The sequence below is a fragment of the Bison bison genome, unplaced genomic scaffold, assembly GCF_000754665.1.
Source record: "Bison bison bison isolate TAMUID 2011002044 unplaced genomic scaffold, Bison_UMD1.0 scf7180017864492, whole genome shotgun sequence".
In the NCBI taxonomy this organism is placed as follows: domain Eukaryota; kingdom Metazoa; phylum Chordata; class Mammalia; order Artiodactyla; family Bovidae; genus Bison; species Bison bison.
Window position 1 is genome coordinate 3,706,199 of NW_011495051.1, and position 8,576 is coordinate 3,714,774.

Consider the following 8,576-nt stretch of genomic DNA (forward strand, 5'->3'; position numbering starts at 1 on the left):
CCCCCCCCCCCCCCCCCCAATGCCACCAAAACCCAGCAGACCCGGACTGCCATGGTGGTCCAGTGGTTCAGAATCTGCCCTGCAATGCAGGGGATGTGGGTTCGATCCCTGATTGGGGAACTAAGATTCCACGTGTAGCAGAGCTACTGAGCCCAGGCTCTAAAGCCCAAGTGCCACAATTGGAAAGTCTGCAGGCAAGAATACTGGAGTGGGTAGCCATTCCCAGGAAGATCCTCTGGAGAAGGAAATGGCTACCCACTCCAGTATCTTTGCCTGGAGAATCCCACGGACAGAGGAGCCTGGCAGGCTACATTCCATGAAGTGGAAAAGGGTCAGACATGACTGAGCAACTAATATTTTTTCCATTCACAGAGGGAAAAGGTAAGCCAGAGAAGTGAAGTCATTTGCCCCAAGTCACAGCCAGTGAGAGATCTGGGGTTTGTTAGTTGTTTGTTCGATATTTTCCACATGGCATAGGAGATTTTAGTTCCCCAGCCAGGGATGGAAGCTGCGCCCCCTTGAGTGAAAGCACAGAGTCTTAACCATTGGACTGCCAGAGAAATCCCAGACCTGGGATTTGAACCCCAGCTGTCTGGTTCCAGAGGCTGGGGCTAATGTGCTTAACCACAAGACTATACTGCCTATTAGGATGGTAATAAGCCCACTTATGGGAGTGTTTCAGGGAGCTGAGTAGCGTTAACATATGGAAAGTTCTGAGTCCCATGAATGGAAGCCAGCAGGCACTCAATACCTGTCACTCAGGAAGTCAGTCTCCTAGGTGACACCAGTGACCCCACATCCTGGTATTCACAGTCTGGGGTGGTCCTTCCAATGTGGTCCTAGAGTTCTGTGAGTTTGATAGAATGTGGCAGAAGTGATGAGGCATTACTTGTGACATTGGTTATGAAAGACACTGGCTTGGGATTTCCCTGGCAGTCTGGTGGTTAAGATTCTGCATTTCCATTGCAGGGAGTGTGAGTTCAATCCCTAGTTGGAGAACTAAGATGGCACATGCCATATAGTACAGCCAAAATAAATAAAATGTTTTAAAATAAATAAAAGACACTGGCTTCCTTCTTAGTCATTCTCTCTGTCACTCTGTCAGGGGCAAACCATGATATAAAGGGCCCACCTGGGGAGGAACTGAGGCTTCTCACCACCAGCCACTAAACCACCACCGCCACCAAACAGTGGTTCAGAGAGAAAAGTCAATTGTGACTAAACCACCACCACCACCAGCCACACGGGGGTGCCAATCTCAGAATCCAGCCCCAGTTGAGTCTTCAGATGATGCAGCCAGGAAGACAGCCTGACTGCAGGTTCATCAGAGACCTAGAGACAGAACCATCCAGCTCATCTGACCCCCAGATTCCTAATATTCAGAAACTGTGTGAGATAATAAATGTTTGTGTTTTGAAGCCACATAGTTCGGGGTAATTTGTTATGTAGCAATAGCTAACTGATACATGTTTCATTATTACTATGAAGTTAATCATGACCAAGGGTCAGGTCTATGACTAACACTGCTGCCGAGCCTTTGGAGGCTCTTTCCTCTTCTCTCCATTTCTTGAAAAATGCCAAGTTGGTTCCCACCACAGGCTCTTTTCACACACCATTCCCTCTTCTTGGAGCACCCAGACCTTTGCCTGGGTGACCCAAATCTCATCCTCAGCCCCCAGGTACAATGACACCACCTCAGGGAGCCCTCGGTAACCACCCTGGCTCTCTATCCCAGTCTGTCTTCTCCATGTCCCCCCACAACAGAACTGGCCACTGGGTGACCTTTTCCTGTGTGTTAAACCTTTTACATTTTCTGTCTGCCTCACAACCACCAGCTTTCCTGATAGCTCAGTTGGTAAAGAATCTGCCTGCAATGTAGGAGACCCCAGTTCAATTCCTGGGTCGGGAATATCCGCTGGAAAAGGGATAGGCTACCCACTTCAGTATTCTTGGGCTTCCCTATGGCTCAGCTGGTAAAGAATCTACCTGCAATACAGGAGACCTGGGTTTGATCCCTGGGTTGGGAAGATCTCTGGGAGAAAGGCATGGTAACCCACTCCAGTATTCTTGTCTGGAGAATCCCCATGGATAGAGGAGCCTGGTGGGCTACAGTCCATGGGGTCGCAAAAAGTCGGACATGACTGAGTGACTAAGCACAGCACAGCACAGCACAGCACAGCCAGGGCAGGAGACACATGTTCAATCTTTGGTCCAGGAAGATCCCACGTGCCTCAGAGCAATTAAGCCCTTGGGCTGCAACTACTGAAGCCTGAGTGCCTAGAGCCTGCGCTCCGCAACAAGAGAAGCCACCTCAATGAATAACCCTGGCACTGCAGCTACAGAGTGGCCCCCGCTCGGCACAACTAGAGGATGCCCCCGTGCAGCAACAAAGACCCAGTGCAGCCAAAAATAAATAAAAAAAGAAAACAGGCAAAGAGGGACTTTCCTCATGGTCCAATGGTTAGGACTCAGCACTTCCACTTGCAGGGGAGCCTGGGTTTGATCCCTGGTCAGGGAACTAAGGGCTTCCCAGGTGGCACTAGTGATAAAGAACCCACCTGCAATGCAGGAGACCCAGGAGACTTGGGTGTGATCCCTGGGTCGGGAAGATCCCCTGGAAGAGGGCATAGCAACCCACTCCAGTACTCTTGCCTGGAGAATCCCATGGACAGAGGAGCCTGGTGGGCTACAGTCCACGGGGGTCACAAAGAGTCAGACACAGTGGAAGCAACTTAGCACAGCACAGCACAGCAGCCCAGGGAACTAAGATCCCATAAGCCACGTGGTGTGGCAAAAAAAAAAAAAAAAAAGGCAGGCATGGAGAGAAGGTTTCTCCCAAGGGCACAGAACAAGACACCATGAAAAGTGTCCCAAACCCCCAAATTTAAGTCCCCAGGTGCTCAAGGTATATCACGTTCAGACCTGTATAAATTCACAGCCTCACTCCCAGTCCAGGGGGCTAAGAACACATTCTTTGCCCCTCAACTATGCCTACTTCCTGTTCCACCCTGGTGCCCAGGATGAGAACCGCACCCCTGCAAGAGCCAAAACCAGTGCATCTCCACCACGGACAACTCTATCCCCACAGGGGACACTTGGCAACATCTGGGGACAGTTCTGGTTGTCACAACTGCATCAAAGGAGGCTCCTGGCATTGGGTCGGTGGGTGCCAGGGACGCAGCTCAATATTCCACAGCACCCAGGATGACCCCCTTGTCCCCAAGAGAATGACCTGGCCCTACATGCTGCTAAGCCCTGACGTGGAGGAACCCTAGTCTGGATCAAGAGCTGATTCATCCATCAATCCCCTTGACTGACAAATCACACACGTCACTGTATAAATGCCTCAGCTTTTTTTTTTTTTTGCAAATTCATTTTGAGCAAATGTCATAGGGCCCAGGACAAAGGTCAATGATTCCAGGAAAGCCAGGCACAGAGCAGAGAGAGCCAGAGGGTGGAGGGTTGAGGGAGACGTGACTGAGCAGAGTGGGCAGAGGAGAAGTGGCCAAGAAGGGGCAGAGGGTGAGGCGGTGCTGGGGGAAACCCACGAGGACGTGAGCAGCTGTCGGGTTGTTTTTGAAAATTAAAGCAGCCTGACATGTTGAAATGCTTATGGGGATGGAGAAATAACAGAGACCCCCCAAAATGGCGCTGACTTCCTAGTGGGGCGGACAAGTGGTCAACAGAGACATGAGTGAAATTCACGGTATATCACATTTATACTGTATAAATGCCACAGAGAAACAAGGAGGGGAGGAGGGTCATGGACTCCACGAATCAAGGGGTGGGTGTGTGCAGTTTTGTTTTGTTTTTAATATGTATTTATTTGGCTGCACCAGGTCTCAGTTGCGGCATGTGGGATCTACTTCCCTGACCTGGGACCCCTGCTCTGGGAACACGGAGTCTCAGCAACTGGAGCACAAGGGAAGTTCCGTGCGCAGTTTTAAACAACGTGGTTTAGGAAGGTCTTGATGAGAAGAGAGATTTCAACAGGACACAAACATGTGGAGAAAGTCACTCATCGAACATCTGAGGGAAGAGAGATTCAGGCAGAGGGAATAGCCTGTGCAAAGGCCCTGAGGCTGGACTGTGTCTGGTGTGTTGGAGGAGCACTGAGGAGGCCTGTGTAGCTGAAGCAGAGTGAGCAAGGAGGAGAGAGGGAGGAGGGGAGGGCAGGCAGGGGACGGGCAGGTCATGCAGGGTCTTGTGGGTCTCGGGGTGTGGGGGAGAGGGCACTTGGGCTTTAACTCGAAAACCTAGAACCACCTCAACCTGTCTAAATGCGGTGGCCTTGCCTCATGCGTATTGCCAAGAAGACAAATGGGCTCAGCGGAACCACATTTGCTAACATTTCAAGACAAGCCAGAAATGCAGATTTTCAGGAATCTGCTGAGTTGTGCCAAGTTAGCAATCGATTCAGATATTTTTAAGAGACCTGGTGAGCTTAAAAAAAAAAAAAAGCAAGCCATTGTGCCATCCACAGACTAAAAACTCTAAACATATTTATTGCAAGTAATAAAGGAAGTCTGTGAAGAGGAGGAAAGTATATATACATAACATTCATTTATTCATTCAAGACGTAATTTTCCAGCATTTGCCATGTATTGAACACTACTGATCATATCAGGACAGAAAGAATAAAAAAGGAATACTCTTTCCTCTTGGAGCTGACAATCCAGTCCAATTTATATTGTATATAAAATACTATTATTATGTATAATATATGACAAAAGCAAAGCGACAAAACCACTTCTGTCCACTAGACTGAAGGTCAACATTTCAGTGCTTCATTTGTCAATAGTAAAGGGATTTCCCTGGCAGTCCCTTGGCTAAGACTCCAAGCTCTCAATACAAGGGCCCAGGTTCAATCCCTGGACAGGGAACTAGATCCCACATGCCGCAACTAAGACCCAGCACAACCAAATAAATAATATATAAAGAAATATATATATTTTTTAAATAGAGTCATAACTATAAAAAGGAGAACAAGTATTGCTTATGTGCTTCCTTGGTTTCTGAATTATTTTTCCATAAAAACTAAATATGAGCCATATATTACTGCAAAGAGTTCCTTTTTTCTTTTCATAAATGTTTTTACTTCTGTCAAAAGCAAATATATGGCAACAAAGTAGGTATATGTATATAAAAAAATGCACGCTCAGTTGTGTCCAAATCTTTGTGACCCCATGGACTGTAGCCCACCAGGCTCCTCTGTCCATGGGATTTTCCAGGCAAGAATACTGGAGTGGGTTGCCATTTCCTTCTTCAGGGGATCTTCCCGATCCAAGGATCAAACCTGGGTCTTCTGCATTGGCAGACAGATTCTTTACCACTGAGCCACCTGGGAAGCCATATATATACATAATATACAGACAAGTGTATTTATTTGTGCCACATGTGGGACCTTAGTTTTCCCAACCAGGGATCAACCCTGCACCCCCTGCAGTGGAAGCGCAGAGTCGCAACCACTGGACCACCAGGGAAGTCCCAACCTAGTATATTATATTTCTTAATTGCCACACTGTCCTTCCTGCGGTCCTTCAAACTTGCCAGACACGGTCCTATCTCAGGGCCTTTGCACGGGCTGCTCCTCTGCCTAGAACACTGTGTATCCCCTGGTATCCCCATAGCTCACTCCCTCTTCTCCGTCAGATTTTAAGCCTGCCCCGATGACACTGTGTTCAACTGCCTAGGACAGGGGTCACAAAGCCCAGCCCACAGGCTGTTTTAGTGGAGCTGTCCTGGAACACAGGCGCGCTCACTCATTGACCTGGGGCCCAGGGCTGCTTTCCGCTGAGCAGCTGCCACAGAGATCATGTAGCCCCTCCAGATGACAATAGATACTCTCATCCTTTCCAGAAAGAGTCTGCCAACACCTGGGCTACAAAAGAGGTATAAGATTTTTCTTTTTCCATTCCACGGAGGGGCAAACTTCGATTGCACAGTTAGGGGTGGGCAGAACAGTGCGATACCACTGGTGTTTCTCATCCTAGAACCAAAATGCCTGTCACTGGAGCCCAAATGGGCTTCCCAGGTGGCGCTAGTGATAAAGACCCTGCCTGTCAACGAAGGAGGCATGAGAGACGCAGGTTCATTCCCTGGGTCAGAAAGATCCCCTGGAGGAGGAAACGACAACCCACTCCAGTATTCTTGCCTGGAGAATCCTATGGACAGAGGAGCCTGCTGGGCTACAGTCTGTAGGATCGAAAAGAGCTGAATATGACTGAAACACACACTGGCCCATATAATTATTATGGAACATAACTGGTTGTGTTTGTTTGTTTGTTTTGGCCTTGCCATGCAGCATTCAGAATCTTAGTTCCCTGACCAAGCACTGAATCCCTGCTCCCTGCGCTGGAAGCACAGTCTTAACCACTGGACCACCAGGGAATCCTAACTGGCTGTCAGTAGTTGAATTAAAACTCTAACCCCTAGGACCTCAGGATGTTACTACAGTGGAGACGGGATCTTTACAGAGGTAATCAGGTAAAAATGAGGTAACTAGCTGCTGCTGCTGCTAAGTCGCTTCAGTCATGTCCGACTCTGTGCGACCCCAGAGACGGCAGCCCACCAGGCTCCCCCATCCCTGGGATTCTCCAGGCAAGAACACTGGAGTGGGTTGCCATTTCCTTCTCCAATGCATGAAAGTGAAAAGTGAAAGTGAAGTCGCTCAGTCGTGTCCGACTCTTAGTGACCCCATGAACTGCAGTCTACCAGGCTCCCCCGTCCATGGGATTTTCCAGGCAAGAGTACTGGAGTGGGTTGCCATTGCCTTCTCCAGAAGTCATTAGGGTGGGGCCCTAATCCATTAAGTGTGTGTGTGTGTGCGGGCGCACACTCGCGCACGCTCAGTCACTCAGTCGTGTCCTACTCTTTGCAACCCCACGGACTGTAGCCTGCCAGGCTCCTCTGTCCATGGGATTCTCCATGCAAGAATACTGAAGTGGGTTTCTGTTTCCTTCTCCAGAGGGTCTTCCCACCCAGGAATCAAACCTAGGTCTCCTGCATCTCTTGCATTGCAGGTAGATTCTTTATCACTGAGCCACTTGGAAAGCCCAATCCAATAAGACTGGTGTCCTTATAAAACGGGATTAGGACACAGACACCCCAGACAGAGGATCTCTTGAGGACACAGAGAGAGAAGACAGCCATTTGCAAGCCAAGGAGAGAGGCCTCAGAGGGAACCAGCCCTGCCTACACCATCACCTTGGACTTCCAGCTTCCAGACCATGAGAGTATAAATTTCTGGTATTTAAGCCCCACACCTGAGGGACTTTGTTATGGCAGTCCCAGCTTTGTGTGGCTACTGAGCACTGGAAATGTGGCTACAAGTTGCCAGGGAGAAAGTAAATATTACATTTTATTCAATTTTAACAGCCAAATTTGGCCTTGGAGTACAGAATGAAGCAGGCAAAGGCTAATAGAGTTCTGCCAAGAGAATGCACTGGTCGTAGCAAACACCCTCTTCCAACAACACAAGAGAAGACTTTACACGTGGACCTCATCAGATGGTCGACACCGAAATCAGATTGATTATATTCTTTGCAGCCAAAGATGGAGAAGCGCTATACAGTCAGCAAAAACAACACTGGGAGATGATTGTGGCTCAGACCATGAACTCCTTATTGCCAAATTCAGACTGAAATTGAAGAAAGTGGGGAAAACCACTAGACCATTCAGGTATGACCTAAATCAAATCCCTTATGACTGACTATACAGTGGAAGTGAGAAATAGATTTAAGGGACTAGATCTGATAGACAGAGTGCCTGATGAACTATGGATGGAGGTTCCTGACATTGTACAGGAGACAGGGATCAAGACCATCCCCAAGAAAAAGAAATGCAGAAAAGCAAAATGGCTGTCTGGGGAGGCCTTACAAATAGCTGTGAAAAGAAGAGAAGTGAAAAGCAAAGGAGAAAAGGAAAGATATAAACATCTGAATTCAGAGTTCCAAAGAATAGCAAGGAGAGATAAGAAAGCCTTCCTCAGCAATCAATGCAAAGAAATAGAGGAAAACAATAGAATGGGAAAGACTAGAGATCTCTTCAAGAAAATTAGAGATACCAAGGGAACATTTCATGCAAAGATGGGCTCAATAAAGGACAGAAATGGCAGGAACCTAACCGAAGCAGAAGATATTAAGAAGAGGTGGCAAGAATACACAGCAGAACTGTACAAAAAAGATCTTCACGACCTAGATAATCACGATGGTGTGATCACTGACCTAGAGCCAGACATCCTGGAATGTGAAGTCAAGTGGGCCTTAGAAAGCATCACTACGAACAAAGCTAGTGGAGGTGATGCAATTCCAGTTGAGCTATTCCAAATCCTGAAAGATGATGCTGTGAAAGTGCTGCACTCAATATGCCAGCAAATTTGGAAAACTCAGTAGTGGCCACAGGACTGGAAAAGGTCAGTTTTCATTCCAATCCCAAAGAAAGGCAATGCCAAAGAATGCTCAAACTACCGCACAATTGCACTCATCTCACACGCTAGTGAAGTAGTGCTCAAAATTCTCCAAGCCAAGCTTCAGCAATACGTGAACTGTGAACTTCCAGATGTTCAAGCTGGTTTT

General features: G+C 47.9%; 1 protein-coding gene across 1 annotated transcript in view; it reads right to left on the reverse strand.

The window, feature by feature from the left end:
* TICAM1 (toll-like receptor adaptor molecule 1) overlaps positions 1–8,576 on the reverse strand; it is a 17,115-nt gene that overhangs the window by 3,087 nt on the left and 5,452 nt on the right. The window lies entirely within an intron of this gene.